The 22290-nt window shown below is 39.2% G+C and overlaps 1 long non-coding RNA gene across 2 annotated transcripts in view; it reads left to right on the top strand.

Moving 5' to 3' along the window:
- LOC137153989 (uncharacterized) overlaps window positions 1-22290 on the top strand; it is a 449601-nt gene that overhangs the window by 412375 nt on the left and 14936 nt on the right. The window lies entirely within an intron of this gene.

The raw sequence follows: 22290 nt of genomic DNA, 5'->3' as shown, positions 1-22290 counted from the left end.
GTGTATTATGGTAGTGCTCAGAATTCCCAGTCATGATTGGCACCCCTGGCACCCTTGCTGTGGTATTGGAGGTAGACACGGTCCATGCTCTAAAGATCCTTCAATGTAAAGCTCTAGTTATGTTAGTTACAATGAACAGCTCCATGTGGCAGCCAGTCAGTGGGGCTTCATGTGAGTTTTCAGGTATACCTACATACTGACTTTGCAACATCTGGCCTAAAGAAGATAGGCACCATAAAATGGGGTGGGGAAAGAGACAAAAGAGACAATCAAATGTATGCAGTTACATAAAATTTCACAATTGTTTATACATTTTCTGTAGGCATATAGAAAACCCTATATACATTTTCTTCACCATTTGTTTGCATTTTCTGCCTGCCTGTGGTTATAGTGTGCAAACATTTGTGGAAGGAATAAGCGGGTGGTTCAGATTTCCATCTTTGGCAGGGTGGAGTAGATATGGGGTGGCAATGCAATAGCAGGCAATAAGAAGTGAAAAGCAAAGTTGTGAGGAGCCTTGAAGGCCAAGTCAAGAAGCTTGAACTTGATGTGATGGAATAAAGGAGCCAATGAAGTGAATCAAGAAGAGGTGGTGATGTCAGAATGACAAGCAAGGAGGATGATTGAGAAAACAGGTTAAAATGCTTTAAAAGTTAGGATATAACTGAAAGAAATACCACCAGGGTAGAAAAGCTTCCACTTCCTCCCAGAGCATTATACAGTCCCTCACCCAATCTCATCAGGGCTAAGATTGTGAAAAATCCACATACAGTTGCTAACTAAGGCCCTGTTGTAGCAATTGGACCTGCATGGATGAAGGGTTCATCTGTGGGAATCTGGATCCAGGATTGATGCCTTGTTTTCAGAGCCACAAGCACACTCAGACAACACCCAAACAACTAAAAGCATTTGAATTCCATTCTTCAAGTACTGTGTAGAACTATATAAAAGGCTGTCAGGGAGTTTGAGGATATCCTCCTGGGAGAATGTTTTTAAAAATGGCTGCCCCATGGTATCAGCTAATCCATTCTGAAAACAAAAATGAAAATTCCCTACAGAGATTTTTGTAAGCACAAAAGATCTATCGTTTCTGGCATGGGTGATTTAGTGGTGTCCAAGAAGACAGTGGCTCCATCAGAGGCAGTACAACTACTTCAAACAGCCCTAAAGACACAGGGAAATTCCTATGGAAGCATTCTTGTCAAGGGTAACTTCAGAAGAGATGGAACAGCAATATCAGCAAGTGCCCGGCAGCTTCAGTTTGGTGACAGAATTTTAAGCGAGGCCTCGGGAAATCACTGAGACCCCCTCTAGTCCATCATTTTTTTTCTACACAGTGATTGCAGTGTCACTTCTTCTTAAGCAGAGCTCTACTAGGCAGCAGACATAGCAAAAAAATTCAGGGTGCTTGTTATGGAAAATATTCAGAGAGACATCCTAAATATGAGGCCTTCTACAGCATTTCTCTCTCAACTCATAGGACCCCTGATGGGGGAGTGAGAGATTGGGAAACCTGGGTACAGAGGGAGGAGAGAAGGGGAGCACACAGAGCCCTTAGCATGGGGGGAAACGTGAGAATGGGGAGAATAGTGGCTTGGGGGAAGACATGAAATAAGGGTTTATATCTAGGCTTTGCAATGAGGGGTAGGAGAATGGGGGACCTTGGAATGGGTGAAGGGAGTATTAGAGGAGGCACGCAGAACTCTTGATGTGGGGGACAGAATGGAGGAATCGGGGCACACTGAGAACCCTACCAAAGGGGGCATAATGGGAAACCCTTGCTCAAAAGGAATCCAGCTGTGGGAAATATTATACCAGGTTAGAAATTTTAACTAATGAGTCATGTTTTACCAAATTTAGTGCTATCCTGCTACTTCTTCAGAGTTACCGTACAAAGGGTCTTGACTATACAACCGGTCTGGTCACTGGATAAAGTTGATTGATGCAAGATGATAACTTGATTCACCTCTTGACTTTATCTTGTGGAAGAATGCAAAGGCATAAGGCCTACATCTCTACTGCTTGGCCCTGTGCATAGTTATTCAGCGTACATGTGTGTGTGAGTGAAATGCTACCATTTTTATTTGGTAGAATTTTACATAAACTCTGCAGAGATGTAAATAACTACACAAAGATAGTAGGAAATCAAGTACTCATTGACTGTAAGAGATCGGCCTGAAACCAAACCCTGGATCTAAAAATGTTCAGACTTTGGGGGAAATCTGGATCTGAAGTTTGAGGCTCTGACCCGTTTCCACTTCAGTTTCTCTGCACTTGCTGCCAATGTTGCTCTCTCTCTCATACTGTTACCCAATATGAACACTCCTATAGGAATTTGCCTGGGTCTTTAGAACTGTTTTTTTTTCTTCTACAATTTGAATAGTATCTTTCCTTTCCCTTTCTTTGCTCTCTGCCAATTTGAAGGAAATTTTATTGGAGGTGAGGGGAGAGGTAAAACCCGGGTTTCTATTCTCCTCTGCTCCTCACATCACCCTTCACCCTTTATTCTCAAAACCTTTTTTTTCTACTTCCTCTTTAAAAAAAAAAAAAAAAAAAGACATTTATTATTGTTAAGAGCATTCTCAAATGGTGACAATAATTTATGTGTTAAAACTGACTGATAAAGACGCAACTATGTGAAGAAACTCAATGTTAAAGGGCCTGCAGTACTGGCAGCTGCAGAAATGAGCAATACTCAGTTTGGCCGATCCTGGTCATTAGCCATTTCTTGCATCAGTAACCTAGTGTGCAAGCTCAAAGACTGAGTACACTAAGTCTTCACAAGGCTTCTCTCACTGACACCTGCCACCAGCATCAATGATGCTGTTTATTCTTTCTCTGAGGAGCTCTTGGAGAGCAAACTGCATCAGGTGAAGTTTTGGTTGATACTTAGAACATTCTGCAAGAGGGAATTTTTCCTTTTTTTTTTTTTTTTTAATGCCCGGGCCGAGAGATCATTGCCCTCCCCAAAGTGGCCATTGCTGGGGACTTTCTGGACACTTGCTCCCAGGGGGAGTCAGTTCCATGGGCAAAAATAATGATCGTGTTTCAAGAATTCAATACCTGTTACAGAAAGGAAAGAGCTAATGTTTGGCGAAGGACAGGAAAAGTAAGTCAATTATCACCTAAGCTATACAAGTGAAAATGCAGAAAACATGCATACCATGGTGATAAAGATGATATACCTGTATGGAATGGAAGATGGGGGAGCCCACTTGCATGTAACAGTCTCTGACATTGAGCCAAATGATCCAGATAACGTCTTCAGGGGTGGGGGCAGAACTTTTAGCTGGCCACGTGAAGAAAGGAAAAGGGAAGAAGGAAAATTATTTTAAATATGTCTGCTTTTTTTGAGGGAGGTATTAGAAACAGCTGAAAACCCTTTCTCATCAAGTTCATTCTTTTTTGTGATTCTTTATTGTTATGCTGCATATCGATCTACTGTAGCAATGCTGGTTTATATGTTGTGATTTATTTATTTAGTCATTTCTTACACTGAGAGGCTGAATCTGTCCTTTGTGATGTTTACTGCAGTCCACAATACCCAAATCCTAGCGGCAAATGTATTATAAATCATTGTTACAGATAAAATGCACAGTCTAAATGTTGCAACACAACAAAGATGAAATTTGGCATTCTCTGCTTTTGTTAATCTAGTCTATCGCTTCAGAGTATGAGAACAGACATTTCTCTCTTTACTGTTTAATCAACTATCTAAAGAAATTAAAACTAAAATAAATTAGTATCTTATAGACTCACAAAAAGGCAGCAGGTTCAAGATCGTCCACATTAATTATTTTGTTTTTATTAAATGCAATTTGCTAAATCTGAAAAGGATAGAGACTGGGGCTTGAAAAGGGGCTGAGGATTCTATAGAAATGAGTCTGTTGTTAAAGCTTTCGTTGTAGTATACAGAAAAAAAGGAAGACCAAATGTGTTAGTTTTGGAAGGAATAAATAAGGAAAATGGTACGAGAATTGTAGGAAGCTAAAGAATAACAAGTAAGTAACCAAAGAAAAATGTACAGTGGTGATACACTATGTTAGATTTAGATTTTCAGAGAAAAGTAATGAAGTCAAGGAGTACAACCAAACCAGTCTGGGAAAGCCAGGTATGAGCTTGTTTTTTTAAAATTTCATTCAGTAGAAAAGATTGTTTCACATAATCTTTAAAAGTACAAAACAATGTATACAGAGACTTACCTTGTGGAGACTAAATTCTTTAGCATTAAAAGGTTTATACAGCAGTGTCACAACCTTGGCTCTGAACAACTGCAGATTACATTATAATATACAGCATCCAATCATATAGGTGAATGTGAGTAATAAAACCTAGGGCTCATAAACTGTCTCAGACTATGTACCTGTACTGCATTTTAATATGATCTCTCTACTTTCTGTATCATTAAATCTGACATGCCAAATTTTATTCCCTTTAGCCGTGTTGTTAGGATGACTGCCCACTAAATATAAACCTTAAGTGAAGATGACTTCACCTTGGTACTGTACTTTCTTTGCTTCAATTAACTTTAGTACATACCCTGTTTCAATTAACTTTGCAGCATGTGTTGAAAAGGTCCTCTTATTAATATGAGATGTTCTACTAAGGCAGGAAACATATTTGGAGGGTACACAGTGATACAGAAATGCATTAAAGAAAATATCCATCTTTTGACAACTGGCAACCGTTAAAGGCCCAATTAAATAATAGAAACAAAGTTATTGTACACCACTTCTCGTTTAAAGATGGGATTTAAAACCACTTCTCTTACTTAGCCTGCCAAAGCCAGTCTCTATAAAGACATCTCCTTGACATCCTCTGTCTATGTTGTTCCTGTTTATCAGAATTGGATTGTAAACTCCTCAGGGCAAGGACCTTGTCTTTTCTGTGTTTGAAGTGCTGTGTAGATATTAATATTTCTAGCATGCACTGTTTGTTCACTATAGATATCTTTAAAATGAAACTAGATAGCATTAGAATGAAGAATCCAAATATCTAACTGACAGCTCTGGTGCTTTGATAAGGAGGTAGGATTAAGCTTCTTGACTTGAAGCAGCAGTAATTCAAGAAATCCACAATGAATGTGGAGATATGTCAACCAGTAAGTGAACCAAGCATGAGAAAATGAGAGACAGCTGAAGGATAACCAGTTCATGAACTGAATAGATGCATATTTCCCTGGAACAAAGAATGAAAAGATCTTGAGAATTAATGAATTGGAATGATTTGATTTCCATCTGATAGTGAAACAGAATTTGGTCATCTTTTGTTTTATTTTTAATCACAATGGGAAACAAATATTACTAAGCTTTTCTGTTTGGTTTTTGTGTTAGTTTTTTGTTCATTCTTGTTCAGAACTGGTCTTTGATCTTGTTCCCATTGAGCTCAATAGGAATTTTGACTAAGATATCTGGCTGTCCAACTTGAAAGACCTTTAATGGAGATTTTCTGAAAATGATATTCCATCACTGAAAATCAGGCCCCTTGTCATAATTTCGGGCCCAAAAAATGGAAGGACCCAAAATTACTGGTCACTATTTATATTTCATTGAAAGGGAGCAGGCTATATCTCAGGTGCTCTGACATGGTGCAGCAAAGTCCACAATCGAACAGAGTGTCTGCTGATTAGAAGGTCCTAGAGCTGGAGCCCAAAGTAAAGGGCAGGCCCAGGTTCCCCTGCCAGCCACTGGGGAAGTAGCATGAGCAGGGCAGTGAATGAGAAGACTGCCTGAGCCCATTTATAAGAAGAGACTTAGATACCTGGAAAGGGAGGATATGTGTGACTTGGCTGGAGGGCTAAGTTACGAACACAGAGTAGCTGGCCTTGCTGAGAGCCGGGAAGAGAAGGCAGGGCATGCGGCGAGAGGCAGAAAGGAGGCATTGGAACTGGAATCAGCTAATACCCAGAGTGGCCAGGAGAAGGCATAGTAGCGGCGAGCAGACCCTGTGACAGGATCCAATTGTGCAGACTCTTACTGACTCTTTTCAAAGTCAGGGAACTCCATACAGGGGGTCCCATTGCAGGATGGGAACCTAAGACATTTTGTCAAAGGCAGTTATCACATGTATAATTGTGATGTACACATGATGCTGCACTGACAGTCCCCCTGCCGCCAATAGAAATCCAATGGCCATTTGCCATTACATGCTGTGTTTGGATAGACAACTGAAATGTTTTAGTTTTTCCTAGAGAGATGGTCTAGTAATTAAAGGCGAGGGTTAGGAATCAGGTGTTTGTTCTCAGTTCCATTTCTGACTCCAATTTGCTGTTCAAGGTAACCTTGGGCAAGTCACTTAACTTCTCTATGCCTCAGTTTCCCTTCTGGGGAAACCTACCCCACAAGGCTAGTGTAAGAATTAACACCTTTGTCCTAGCAAGGCACTGTAATAGCATTGCCCAGCTCCTTTTCTATAACAAAGGCCTTCTATAGCACAAGCCATGATTAATTTAACCTCGTGACTGCTGCCTCTCCTTTGGATGAACTCTGTGCCAGCCTCTCCTGGATCTTTCCCCATTACCTCCCACTTTGCCTCTTGCTTTTCCCACTGGCCTCTCAAACTTCATCTTCAGGACCCTGTCACTTCTTTTTCACCATCAGCCACACATTTTACGTCACCCACCATGAGTTTCTAGACTGTAGTCCCTCCAATCCATTTCTATCTCCCCCTGCTCATCTCCCAGCTGCTGCTGTTTCTCCATTGTGCCAAGCTCCTTCACCATCTTCTGCCTCCATGTTAGCTCTTCCTAACCACCTGCTGCATGAACGCTATTCAGATTCTATCCCTTCTGCCCCTACAGTCTCCCTACCTCTCTTCCAGCTTTGACCACAGCCTCCCAAATTCCATCAGGTGAAATCTATCTCTTGCCAATTTATTCAGGAATGGGGTGATGGTTGAATGCTTGCTGAGTTGTCCAGAATACTTGAACACAAACAGCTATATAGGTCTGACAGTTTATCATTAAGATAACACTTAGATATGTGAGATCACAATGATCCCTATTATAATATGATGATGAATTAATGTTCACAGGGCCAGATCCTGCCAACTTATTCTGTGCTAAGTGGTAACATACTGTTGTCCCTTTCACCTAGTGGTAGCCAAATTTGGGGCTTTGTATAGAATCATAGAATCATAGGAGTGAAAGTGACCTCGAGAGGTCATCTAGTCCAGTCCCCTGCACTCAAGGCAGGACTAAATATTATCTAGACCATCCCTGACAGGCGTTTATCTAACTTGCTCTTAAAAATCTCCAGTGCTGGAGATTCCACAACCCCCCCGGCAATGTACTTCAGTGCTTAACTATCCCGACAATTAGGAACTTTTTCCTAATGTCCAACCTAACTACTCTTCCTGCAAGTTAACCCCACTGCTTCTTGTCCTATCCTCAGACTTTAAGGAGAACAATTTTTCTCCCTCCTCCCTATAACAGCCTTTTATGTACTTGAAAATTGTTACGAATCTTCTCTTACCCAGACTAAACAAACCCAATTTTTTCACTCTCCCCTCAGATGGCTGTTTCTATTTGAATGAGCAATCAGTGACAAAATGTACTTTCTTAGTGCAATTAATTTATTTACAAAATGTACACATTTCCTCTTAACTACAGCAGGTGTGGTAACAATCAGCACACTGGCAGCCCCATTGGGCAGAAACCTCTGGCTGTTCACTTCAGTCCTGGCCAGACAAATGCCTCTCTTGCCTCTGTCTCTCCTTAGGGACCCACATAGACTAACAGTCAAATGGAGACTGCATCCTTCCATAGATGACACTAAGCACACCTTCTGACTACCTAACACACAACAGCTCTTTTCCATCATTCAAGCCCCTGAATTTGCATTCTTGCTCCACACACTCCTACGGGACCACATGGTCTCACCACCTGGCTCTGGATACCAGAGTGTCCAGCTGTTTTACACTGCAGCTGAAACGTTCCAACTGTTGAGCATAAAGAGTAGGAGTGTTTTAGTCCAGACATTCACTTTAATCCTTGTATTCAAAAACCCTTAGCACCTTTCAGCATAAAAACACTATGCATTCAGTCTGATTTGATCTGATTGGGGCCACTTGTAGAGTAAGGTCCTACACAGCTTGACTAAGGGTAGCAGAACATGGCCTTGTAGGTGCCTAAAAGCCATGTACATGATGTTCCATGCTAAAATTAGAGATGAGCCCGAAGCAGAACAGGAGAACTGACCACCCTTGAGCTATGGGAAAGCTCTTACCTGGATGTGAACTTCCTAGTTGAATCCCATTATATAATGATAACTGTACCAAAACCCTGAACTCAAATCTTCCTGTACTTTGGAGATGTTCATGAATCTAGATCTGAAATCTGGTGCTTGGATGGTATCTATAGTTAAAATATGCTGTCAAACTTTTAAAATTCATAATGATGTTTACAGTTACTGAAACTAATTCACAGTGATATAACACCCAGAGAACTATCATTCAAGCTGAATAATGAATTAATCACAGCTCTTCAGCCTATTGTTCAGCTTCTTTGATGTAGATATTTGTGTCCAGAATGTTAAGGATTAGGTGACATTGAGATTAATGTACAACATAAATATATTGGCAGATATGCTGTTCTGAAACTGAAAAAAATCCTCTTTCTGTTAGGATAACTCTACCTTAATCTATATTCAAGTGGCTTGATTTGTAATATTTTCTTCCTTGGGCATTCCTGTTTTAATAAGATGTATGATAATGTACTAATAGCTTTGAAAAGTATTGTTATTCATGTCTAGCCCTACCATAAGTTTCAGCAGCATAAGGTGATATGATTCTGAGTGGTGGATTTGCCAAAGCTTGATACAATACATGCAAGTTATGGAGGGAGAGGGAGAGAGTAATAATATTCATTCATTAGTATTCATTAAATTCATGCCAAATATGCTTTATGGAGACTTCATCACAACATTACATCAGTTCTTTAAGTATTGTTGAATGGAGAGAAGGCACTTCATGAAGACTGAAAGGTTTGATAAACAACAGGATAACTACACAATTCACAATTTCATTGGAAATGTAACCTTGAAATAAAATTAATCTACAAGTGCAGATTATTATTCAGGCATTTGTATGTGCAGATGTTGCTGAAATACATAGTCTCTAAACTGCTGATTTATTCCTCACTAATGTAACTTCCATTCATACTCAAAATACACCTGTATATTTCCCTACAATGAGCAACTCAGACAACTGTTTGTTTTTGTATGTTTGTATTAGGAATCTTGGATAGTAAATTGGTCACCACTATGGGCATGCATCATCTCCTGGAAATCCACATGCCAGAGACAGAGAATCCACATGTGCAGCACAGTTTAATCTCTGCATAACTGTCCTTCCCCCCTTTCCCCCTCCCTCCCCCGGTTCATGTTGATGGTTTTCACAAGGGATGATAGAGCAGGTCAGGGTCTGCTCTCCATGGTACTATCCCTTGAAATCTGGGTGAGAGGTTAGAACTCAGAGTTGTGTTATGTTCCTCGAAGTCCTGCTACTGAACAGCCAGAGGAACCCAATTAGTGGCATCATGGCTTCTAAGGCTGGGAAGATATATGGCCCCAAATCCATGCCTCTTAATCCCCACCAGTGAAACTTCAGAGGGGTGTCCCCGCCCACAATATGCTTACCACAACATGTAGTATACTTCATCGAGTGACCTAAATGCCCCTATAACAGGTAAGTGGATGAAACCAGACAATTACTATGTCCTTGAATGAACTCACACAGGAAAATGATAGGGTGTTTTTATCTTTTATCACCTGTGGGTAAACACTTTTCACAAAGCGATCACTCTGTATCTAAGGAAACCTGCAAAACACTTTCAAAAAATAATCCCAGGAGCTTAAATTCATAACTTTGCTAGACACTAAAAATCACATTCTTAATAAAGACACTAGCTTTATGGCTTATTACAACAGTCTATAATTTACTAATCCTCCTTTTTGTCCTGTGACTACATAGGTGTTAATGGCCCACTTCACCTTGAATAGTCCCTTAGAATACGTGCTAACTACTTATGCTAAACTATCTGTTTGACCTTGTATCTAGCTGTAACATTGAGTACCTTTCCCAGACCTGAAGAAGAGCTCTGTGTAGCTCAAAAGCTTGTTTTTGTCACCAATAGAATTTGATCCACCCACCTTGTGTTTCTAATATTCCCAATATGCTGTCATGTAATAATAATCCTAGAGGTAGAATGTGAGAATCTTTGATAGGTAGGTACAACAGTTTTTCTGCATCTAATTGATTTTTTTCCTGTAATTTTGAAGGTTGAGGGGTTTGCAAAGCTGCAAACTGATTTTCTTTATTTACTTACAGTTTTGGTGTGCATTACATGGCCATACATTAAGAATTCAAACACTGCCTAACCAATATACTTAATCTTACAAGGCTTTTTTTTTTTTTTTTTTTTAAAGCTCTTCAGATATTTTTATCACTTTACCATAGGGTGGTATATATTATCTTCTGGGCAACCATGACATATAGTACAATTTTGATCACTTTTGCCTTGAGGAAAGTCAGGCTGCAAAGCTGCCTAGAATTAATTGGCCAATTTTTACCCAGAACCCACACAATTTGCTGCTCCATGAGGTCAACCAAAGAAACTAATTACATTCTATTTTGCTATAACACATAACTTTACTGTAGCTTCTCAGGCTTAGAGTTAACCCAGTCCAACCATAATGGTAGAATGAAAAATTCATGTCAACAGGCCTTTTAAATAAAATTTGACAGCTATTTTCAAAGGCATAAAGGGGAATGAATTAGGTGTCCAACACCCATTCAAAACCAATGGGAGTTCAGCACTCAGCTCCCCTTTGTGTCTTTGAGAATCTACTTTAAAATCACCTATGCCCTCTAAAGATATGTCTTCACTGCCAAAAAAACAAAAAAAAAGTTATTTTGCTGTAGAAAACACATCTAACTCAAACTCAGATTACAACACAGAAAACAGACTAACACAGCTACCCCTCTGGAACTAACTCGGATTAGTTATCTTGCTATAAAATCCTTGAGTAGACATTGCTCAAGTGTTTTCCATGATGTAGCTAAGTGAGGTCAACCATGGGGAAGGGGTGTAACTGCATTAGGATTTTGCAGTGAGATAATTAATGTGTGTTAGCTTTCTCACTGTACAAACACACCCTTTTGGGCAGTAAAGAAGCAGCCTACGTTAAGATTTCTCATTGCCTTACCTCAGTACCACACCATCACAAGACTGAATCAATGGTATATCTTTTGTTGAATGTTATTGAAAAGCCTGAATCTCTCTCTTCTATACAAGTGCCAATGCTTGGGTTATGTTCCTCCCAATCAACAGATGGAGATAAGACATCAAGACTTCTGATTGCCATGTCTATACATAAGGGGCCAACGATCTTCCAGTCTTCAATTCTTTCTCTGTCCAGCAGGTGGAGAGCATTGTCCCCAAAAGACTGTTGCTATGAGAGAGAAGAAAGAAACAGACCTTGGAGGCCTTAACAACATTTAATCGAAAAGTCCTCAGTCCCATATGAGGGATTCCCTTCCCTCGTACCATGCTCTTAGCTATCCTTGGCTTCCTAGCTGCATTTAACATGGCAGCACTGAATTTCCCCCAGTGCAATAGAGGACTCCGCCACACTTAGCAGTTGTCCAGCATTGTGCCCCTAGTAAGGGAACTGGGGCCCAGCCTAGGAACAGTTTATCTCAACCTAGCATTTCCAAACCCTTCCTAACTGGCCACTTTTGCTGCACATGAGAAACTTTTCACGTGACTTTTCTTAACTGTTAACAGGCAATTTTAAAAGGGGAATACGTAAACAGAAATGAAGACAGGGCATGTTCTTTAAATCAAGAATCGAATAAAATAAGTTTCAATACAACTGCCTAATTTTAAGTATATTTTTAAACTATACAATCGTCACAATTTTTCAGTAAAAATACACAAGTCAATTATTTCAAGTGTGTTACTTTTCCACTGTGCTGTCACTAAATGGACTGAATCTAGCAGCAGACTCCTGCTTGTGGTGTCCAGTCCATAGAAGATCCCTGAGAAGATCTGTATCAAAGAATTCTAGAGCTTGTGTTCTTTTTATAATTTACAGTTCTGTTTGAAAATTCTAGCATTATTCAATACTTAAGTCAGGAGTAAATGTTTACATTAAAACATTTAACAAACTGTATAATTCAATCTTAGAGCTGTCCCTCCTCCAAATCATCATTTAAAAGTGAAATTAGCAAACAAAGTAAGAACCAGCTACAAAGAGAAATAGCAGCCTGCATGTGCTAGGTAAAGAGACAACTAATGCCTAAAGAGAACCCTGAATTTTGTCTGTGATCCTGAGATCAAAGTGTGGCTTGGTGTGTGTATGTAATATACAAATAATATAATTTTAAATGGAAATAAATTATTATACTAGATTACATGATACAGTACTAACAAGGACACAAAACAAATTACACATCTAAAATACTGGTATGCCTTCAGTTCATAGGCATTGCCAAGAAAGGTTATCACAGTATATTTAAGCCTTAACAGATCAGGTGACAGATACTTAGATTTAAATACAGCTGACTTTGCGAATTACTATGATTATTATACTATATTTGGTAGAGTAGGTTTCATCCTTAGTGGGAAATAACATGATCCTTTCACAGCAGTCATCGTTGCTCTCAAGGATTCAATATATCCAGGCCACTAGAGGATTCCATAATTTATCTATTCATATTGTAAACCCAAGATGAAACTCATTTTCTAGTTTATAAAACTTTCTAATCTTAGGTAATTCCAACTTCATGCATATAATGGTAACCCTAACAATTTTTACTTTTCCAACGTATTCAGATATTATTGAAAGACCACCAGCAGCTATCCAAAATAATTTGTGGAAAACTTTATCCTGTATTGTCAACTGTGTAGAATCATGCAATGAGGATGTTTTCTGGACACTCTATCTTAAAATTACTTCCCAAATTTATGATCATGTTCTCCTCCCAAGTCTTGTTCCTAACCTATCTTCCAACCCATGTTTGGGTTTCTCAGCCAGTTTAGCAGTTTCTGTACATGAACATTGCCTGTTTTTAATTACACCAACACTGTTTTCCACTTACAGAATATGTATGTGTTTGGAGGGTTTTATTTGGTCTGTTTTTATTGGTTCTAGCTTTTGTAGCAAGATTTCTGGTACCGTGTATGGAATTCAGTGTTGTCGCCAGCTATATAATACACTGCTAATTGTTGGTGTGTTTGAAAATGTTCCTCAATCTCACAGTTTCTGTGTTTCTGAAACAATAAATTGAATTTCTCTAGATTGAGGAAGTTGAGGGCTTTTGAACATTTAACACTTGTTTGGCTATCAGAGGTGACTTTTCTTTTGTTGATAATGAGCATTTAAAACAAACAAACAAACCACTCTTCAGTGGATAGCTCAGATATTAGGTAGCAATTGGAGGGTAGAAGTAATGCCCAGATCTTATTGTATGCCCTCCTGTAGTCAGTTCAGGTATGTAGTTAATGAGCTATTTCCTTAAGTAGGTGTGGTCTAAGCTAGAGATTTATGTTGTTCCCAAATATGAGCATTGGTAGCTTCAACTTCAATTAGTTTTCATCAGAATTATCAGGCTCCTCCAGTATTCTCTTTATAAGTACTAACAGAAGATTGTTGCATGTGGATTTTTTGTAAAATAGCTGGAGTTGATGGACAAGTAAATGGGGAATATGGAAAACAGAAGCCTCAACCTAATGAAAGTGTATTATCTTCTCTGTTGTTATTCATTATTGCTTGCTTTTCCCATGCTATTGCTGATTATTTTGTATTTAGTGTGAGAGCCATCTGTGTAGGAAAGAGACAGCTGTTACTCAAAGTGAGGACTAAGAAGAGTACTGAGGTAATAATACTAGGTCTTCATTGTACTGCAGACTCTTCAGCAGCTTATTTGGTTTTAGCAGTCTGTTAGCAAGCAATACACAAGATCTGTTGCCTTTTTTTTTTTTTTTTTTTTTTTTTTTGGTTCAGAAGTTCCACTGTGTTCCTCCTCAAATTATTGTGTGTTTTCAAAATACGTGTAATCAAGTCAGTGACTTATTTGTAATGCATTTGTCACAGTGACACAGCAAGTTGTGCTTTAAACCCCTTTTAGTCCCTCTCAAGTGCACCAAAAGAGACAATAGCATGTACAACAGAGAGAGGAATAAAGCAGAAAAGACTATATTGTTGTTATTTGTATTATCATAGGGCCTAGGAGCCCAGTATGCATATTTACCCTTACCTAAACCTCACTCTTTCCTTCCACACCTTTGTATGTTCCAATTACCTCCATCTCTGGATTGGGAGGTGCCCTGCTTGCTGTAGTTTCTGTTTCTCTTGTCTTGTCTACACTGAAGGTGCAGGGTACATTTAACTATATGCCGCCATGAAAAGCAGGCTAAGTCTATACTGCAGTGTGTTGCTCCATGTAGCTGTTGAAGGTCTGGCAGTGGAGAGGCAGCTGGGCTGGAGCCCTTCCCTGCTTCCAGAGTCCTTCACTGAAGTGGGGAAAGACTGGCAGCTCCCTGTGATGGGGAAGAGATCCAGCAGCGCAGAGCTATTGGAGACTTTTCCTGCTCCTTCCTTCTGCCGGAGCCTTTTCCTGCAGTGGACAGTTTGCTGCTCCAGGGAGGCAATGGGACGCTACACTGCTAAAAGTAGCAGTGTAGACATGAAAGGCACTGCTTGTGCATGTAGAGAGCCGTAGAAGGTGTATACCCTAAGGTTCTGGTGTGTCTTTACTCTACTTACTTAAGCAGTGCCTCACCAGCTACATGACTCTTACCCATGCTAGGGAACTTGTAGTGTACACACTCTATGTGCTGCTGTAAGTGTAGACCTGGTTTGTGTCTCTCTGTCAGTGTCCAACCCCAGATAGCTGCTGACAACCCACTTAACCCCTTCCTCCTCATCCCTAAGCCAGTATCTTTAAGATTTTGGTCTTCCCTTTATTCCTACGCTTGGATCTGAGAAAAGTAAATTTTGAAAGACTAGTTGGGACTAGGCTCGGGGTATTCCCTTATTAATAGTTTCCCCCTTGTTTCCTCAAGGACCCTTGATAATCTCTAGCCTGTACCTTTTCTTTGCCATTTTTTTCCCCTCTTTGATTCCCCACTACACAGTCTCCTTTAATTTAACTCTGTGTAGTCAGGCAGGGTTATATCAAACTAGTAAGCAGAGGTGCATATGATGATGATAAAAACAATACCTATAACTTCTTCATTCTCCACAGCAATTCTAATACTTTGTACATGTAGAAATCTAATTTTTTAAAATCCAAATCCAACGTAAGGGCCTGATTCTCCACTGCTTTTCCCCTTCTGTTGTCATTTACGCATGTGGTAAATTACTATAAAATGCTGCCACATCATGACTGTGTTTTACATTCAATTTGCATTGATGCAAATTGCTAGAGGAGGCAATAAAGAATCAGACTGTCAATGTTTAGCTCTCCAGGTCACAAGTGAATCTCACAGTTTTGAATGTGAACATGTATGATAAATGCATCCAGCCAACATGCAACTCCTTTATTAGTGTAAGTAGTTGGGAGATCCTGATGTTAATTTGCCTGATACATCTTTTTAAATTGTCCTCCTTCCCATCCCCAAGACAATGAATAGGCTTGGGGTGAGCAGTAAAAGGGTACATTTCTTTCCATTTTTATAATAGGGTTTGGGCCACATCATAGTCTCCCATAGTAAAAAGGTAGATGTGGGACAGAGAGCCCATAAAAGTGTGATTGTAACTGACTTGAAAATTTGGAGAGGATGGTCCAGTGATTAAGGCGCTAGCCTTGTAATTTTGGACTTTGGTTCAATTCCCTTCTCTACCACAATTGCAGTTCAGTTATAATCACAGTTTCATGGGCCCTCTGTCCTGGGCCTGCCATAAGTCTTCCAGATCAGGTAAACAGATTCAAGCCCACAGGGCTCAAGCTAGTGTGCTAAAAATAGCCATGTGGACCTTCCAGCTCAGGCAGAAGCTCAGGCTCTCAAACCCACGTGACATCCTAGCCTTCAGAGACCGAGTTCCAGCCCAAGCCAGAACATCAGTTCTGCAGTGTTTAGCTTGCTAGCTTGAGCATCATTAGCACTAGTTTGAGTCCTGCTAGAGCAGATCTGTCTTCCCAGGTTGGGATGCTTGTTCCCAGCTTCAGAGGAGCCATATCCTTAGTCTCTCTGTGCTTCAGTTTTTCATCTGTAAAATGGGGACATATCTCAAAAGGTGCTAAGAATAAATACATTACAAAAACTGTGAGATGCTCAGATTCTATGGTGATGGGGGTAGACTGTTCCCTTCTGGTCTTTCTGACAAATACTCTGATTGGGATGAGATGTGTGAGGAGGAGCAGCTTTCAAATTCCCTCAGATCTTATAGTTCCACATGGAATGGATAGTCTTGAACTCTGGTCTGTACAACCATCTGTATGATGGTTTTCTGGCCTCATTTCCATCTGTCATTAACCGTTTGTTTCCACTTGGGCTACCCATACACATTCCTTAAGTGGCATTAATTATGCTTGAGTGTCCTCCTAGCTAGGAGGACACAAGCCATAGAAAATGGCTACTTGCTGCTCCCTGAAGCTCCATCACATGCCCCACTGATTTGAGTGAGATTTTTTGGAAGCAAGGAATGCAGAACTGTACCTCAGATGTAATAATTGTGCAGCTCAAGCAACTGAAAAATGATAATCCAATTTTATTTTAATTTTTAGAAAATAGCTACTGGGCTGAGGCTTTGTATGTTAGTAAGAAAATGTATGCAGCTCCCTTATAGCCAGCAAAATATGTTCATAATGATTTTCTCATGTCAGTGTAATCAAAAGAAAAAGAGAGAACTTCCTTTGGGAAATAAACCAGCCAACTGATAGTAAAAAAAAAAAAATAAAAATAAAAAATCCCTTCTTACTTTATATGCTCTTCATTTTGGCAGGTGATGAGCAGAGCTCAAAGACAGATCCTGTATACATTTACACTAGTGAGTAACTTCACGTGTGGATGGTCTTGTTGAATTCAGTGGGGCTACTCACATATGTAACATTATGCACATGGGTATGTGTTTGCAGGATTGGAGCCAAAGTGTCTTCCTTTGAGAAAAAAATACTGTTCATTACTTTTGCTGAAATCACACTTTATGCATTGAAACATCAGCTGTGCTTCTATTTTAGCACTTTATCTGTTGTTTTGAAGAAATTTAAATAAACTAAGGTGAAAAGCTCTTACTTTTTGTTGGCTTATTTCCAATAGGACTTTTTTTGTTTCACATTGGAACACAGTGGTTGCCTTTAAAAAACGTTCTCTTGCCTTAGTGACTAAAATAGTCTGTAGAAGATTTCTTATTTGGATTCTCTTTAGTAAGTATAGGGAATACAGCAAACACAGCTGTAACATTATTTTGTGATCCAAGGCAAAGCTGGATATTTTTGATGGACAATCTTTGTCAAATTCATTATACCATAAGCATTTTGGGGCTCTTTTTTTCTTGTAAATTGCTGTTTAAATGCCACTATTGAATTGACTTGTGTTTATGAAGCACCTCAATTCACATTTTCTTATCGGAAAAATATCCTCCTTTGGAGTTTGTGGTCACAGTTCTATATGAAACAATTCCCCCTCCGCCTTACTGAGATATTGAACACCAAATTTCAACTGTAAGCAGTTTTTTAGATGAATAATAAAGACCAGGAAACTAGAGGTTGACACTGAAGGGAGCAGCTCCCATTTTGCTACTTATAGTGCTGCTGTTACAGTGGCTGCTCAGCAGGTAAGCTGCAGAACTGTTTCCATCACAGGGACCTAAAATACTAAACCCAACTTCCTCATTTTTTTTAATTGCCAGCAAATCAAAAAATCGTATTCACCCAGTTCTAGTTAACACCAACATGTCATTCTTGATCTTTACATTTTACTTGCCTCTGAACTTAATAGAGGACAAGGAAGTTCACATCACTATTGTTTCAGAGTGTGATCAGACTCAGCAAAACATCACTGCACCAGTTACCCTCAATTCACATTTGGAAGGTGTTCTTTGCAACTGTAATGGTTAGAAACATTCCCTTTTCCATTTAAGCATAGATTCTGCATAACTGTGTCATACAAATATATCAAGGATGATAAATCTGTTTATCATCCCTAATCTGTAGTGGTTTTATTAATGGGGGAGAAAAGAGGAAATCCCTGAAGCCATTTTTTAATTTTGAGATAAGAAAAATCTATTTGGGCTTGTTTTTAAAAAGTTCTAATCAGATGTTCCTCCACCCACCCACCCCCAGAGGATAAGTCAAATGACTATCTCTGAAACTTCAAACTGGTAAATTACAAAAAATCATTACACTAATGACTTGACTAAACTTGTCCCACTACTACAATCCATTAATGGTGAAGATAGAAGTCTTTGCCACCAGTGATATTGTCTTCCCAATTCTGTATATTTTTAATGTGTTCTAGCATCAAATATGCCTTGTTGTTAGAAAAACTGGCCTCTTATCTCTGATGTGAGATCCAGAAAATAGAAATGTGAGTGTGTGTATGTGTAGAGAGTCTGACTCTTGGCCATCAGAATGGTGATCATATTCTTTCTTCTGCCCAGGGTTTGGGGTGAATTATATACATGCTTCTTCTCTGATGCTGTGGCCAAGTCAACCTCCATCATCCACTGCTATTTCTGTCTCTTTCTTTTTCTGTGGCTAGGCTATGGAAAAATTTACTGAAAGTCTTATTTGGGGAAAAATAAATCTAATTCTAAAGTATCGTAGCATTAGGTTCAGTTGTAAATAAAAAAAAATAAATGACTTGATATAGTACACCAAGGCTCTTTAGACCTGTCATTTAAAAATATGCCTTCCTACTCTTCCAGCACAATGGTATAAATGGGACCCTGTCCAAGCAGCCTTTGAATAGGGGGATAGGCCATTTTTAAAGTGACAGGTCTAACTTAGAAAGAGAGTTTTAGTGTTCTAAATGAAATCATTATTTTACAAATGAGTCTAATACAAAAGTACTCTGCAGTATCCAGTCTTTCTCCATAAATTACCGTGACCCCAGAACCTGCTGTCACCAAAAGCAGAAGCCTCTCAAAGAAAATCAAGCCATGACAAGACACAGCAGTGGAATAGGGGTGAGGTATTTTAGTTCAAGGCCAAGAAACTGTCACTGCTGCTTTTATATTTAGATTTGACTATTGATGAGTTCTGAAGAGGAGCCACTGTGCTTTATTCAGTTTTGCTTTTACCAGCCTCTGCTGGTTCAACTTAGACATGAGGGCTTCCAGCAATGCAAAGTGCACCCAAAAGGGTGTTGCAATTGTCCAAGACACTCTGTCTCTCATCTGCTGTGGAACCCTTAGCCCATTGTTCCAAAAGTGGGCAACACTGGCTGCGAACGGCATGTGTTCAGGGAGCATGCCAATTTCAACTCACTGAGTGCATCACCAACCAAAGAATGGATCATCCACAGAGTATAGCTGTCCCCATAATACAAGAGTGTGTGATCTGAACTTTCTATACACCAGGGAGCAAACCAAGCCCAGTGTATTGCGGATAGTATGCAATAGTCTTTCTGTTTTAGAGCTGTCAGTGATGGAAAGGAAATGTGGTTCATTAGCCTTGATGATTCCCCCTCTCAGAGGTTGTCTGGGGAGCATGACTTAATCAGAGGTCAGTAGAGGCCCATCCATCCAGATGAAAGGAACTGGTTCCAGAACCCTCTCTCCTGCATTACTGCAGCTGATACCACTGGTTAACTCCTGTGTTTTCCCAGTGTTTGTGTCTGCTTGGTGGTGGAGGGAAGGCAGTGTCCTAGAGTAGAGAGCAATGGTGCCTTGGAAGTTAGAGAGTTCATTTTTATGTTTCATTATTTACATCAATAAATCAGGACTTCTTTGAACCTGCAAGAGCATTCACACTAAGATTGGAAATTTTATCATTTTAACATTTGTAATAATATATCAGTTTTTATTAAGTAAATAATCATTCACTTACCTATTGATGTGAGTGCTGTAGGCCATAATTCATGTACATCCTGAGAGAGAGACTTCCCATTTTTTCCTGCATAAATTCTAATTCCGAGTACTCATTTAAAATGCTCTGGACAGCTCTGCCTTTTCCCTCCCATTGTTACCCAGCTTAGGCCATGCTTTCTGACCATTCTTCTCACTTTCTTACTTTGTTTGTCTCCTTCCACCACCTCACTTTTTAATTTTTTTCTACACTATTCCCTATACCTAAACAATATCCTTATGTGTACCATTATCCAGGTGCTTTGCAATAAAAAATTTGTTTTCCACTGTTGTCATTCACTGCTGCCCATACCTACCATTAGTCTCTGTATCCAAAGGAGTATAATGACCTCACAAATTTGTCCTATTTGTGTTGTTTCTCTACTTTATCATTTTGTCTGTTCCGCTATGTACCGTTATGCACCCTCTGTGCTTTTCTGACTTGGGTGGGAAAATCATGCCTTTCCTTTTAATTTCAGCAAAGAGTCATGCAAAGTTATGATAATAAACAAATGTTTGTTAATAAAAGTAATTACTATATTGGTCTTCAGCAAAAATAAATACCAGGTTTACATTTGGAAATGGAAGTTATGTAGTCAGTAACATTTGCATAGTAATACAGATTACATCCACCTTTCAAAAGAAATTCAGAGTAAATTTATAAAAATATCCAACATGAAAGGACTGTGAAAGGAAATCGTGAGAAGAATAAAGGTAGATATATAATTTTATTTCTGAAAAACATCCCATCTTCCTTTCAAGAATTTGCTATTTAAGTAGGCTTAAAAGTGTGATGTAGTTAGAAGAAATTGTGATTGATGCTCAGACTAACTCATAATAGATGTTTTGTCTTTTCATTGTGGTTCTAACTAATAGCCAAGTGAATCTGAGGTTAACCCTGGCTCTTTCTAAATACAATGTTGAGCTTCAGATCTGGGTATATAGAATAAAATGAAAGAAGACAGCAAATTACATGCTCAGAGGGAAAAAAAGAGAAAAGCATGTTTGTTAAAGAGTAACTATAAGGAATAATCACACATTCTGTGATGTGAGTGAGGCTATAAGTACCATGAACACTGTGGCCACGTAGTAAGTTTACATCAACGGAGTTGTTAATGTTGAAAATATATTGTAAAACATGTAATTACAGCTGTTAAACACAACAGAAAAATTCATAGAACTATGTTGATGTCTTATGACCAGTGGTGCATATCCAGTTAAAAGGTGGTCCATCCGCCATGTGAATAGAAAGTCCTCTAGCTCTTAACACTTCAGTTTTCCTTCCTTCCTTCTGTAGCTATTTGTGATGTTGGCCTTCAGGGGAGCCAAGCTGAGATAGCAGGGCAAACTGCAAAGAATGGGGCAGGAAAAGCCCTAAACACTAGTGTTTTTTCTTCCATAAGATATACCAAGCCAAACAGTTTGTTTCTGATGACCTCAGGGTCCTTCAGTAGACAAAAAGAGTTTCCTTAAAACTATCCAGCCCTTTGGCTAGCACCCAGACAGCCCGGACAAGTATGATGGGGATTACTGAAAATCTTTATCCATCATATGTTAAAAAAAGAGTTCTACCAATCCCAAAGGATCAGACACATTACCAAACAGATCAATGAATAGTTCAGATCTTACCCAAATACACGCTTAAAGATCATGCTTATTAACTAAACTAATATTAATTTAAAAAAAGGAAAGAGAGTAATAGTTAAAAGGTCAGTATACATACGCAGATGAAAATAAACCTCTTAGGTCAGTTTCAAAGTAGAGATGATAACTGAGTAGCAAAATTCTTAAATTGCAACGTCTCTGAAATTACCCAACTAGCTTGGGGGTCATCAGTCCTTGTTTAGAGCTTCTTTGTTAGAAATCCTGTCCAGAAAAATGAAGACTAAATAGTCCATGTACAGAGTTTGTTTAAATTCTCCCATGAGAATTAGCAAGGTGATTCCAGGCTGGTGCTGGGATCCCAATCTTGCGATCCAAACTTTCCCTATCAAGCTTGGACACATTTGAGATAAAAAGGATCAGTTCTCTAGACTCTTTTATAGATCCACCCAGGCTGACCGATATCTTCTTGACAGCAGGTACCTCCTTGAACAATTAATAGATGATTGCTTGTGGTGCTGAAGTATCATTTCCTATGTTCTGAGCACACTAGTTACGTTAGCACAAGTTAATTGGCCATTTACAACCATTCACAGATATCTGCCACTTAAACTTCAAAGAGAAATAACAACAATAGTACTGTTACATTCAAGTTCCATCTAAATGTTCATATGTT

The sequence above is a fragment of the Emydura macquarii genome, unplaced genomic scaffold (assembly GCF_026122565.2).
Source record: "Emydura macquarii macquarii isolate MOO-44397 ecotype Brisbane River unplaced genomic scaffold, CSIRO-AGI_Emac_v2 contig_1253, whole genome shotgun sequence".
Taxonomy (NCBI): Eukaryota; Metazoa; Chordata; order Testudines; family Chelidae; genus Emydura; species Emydura macquarii.
The sequence above is the reverse complement of the archived record's forward strand: the minus strand, read 5'-3'. Positions and strand labels throughout refer to the sequence as shown.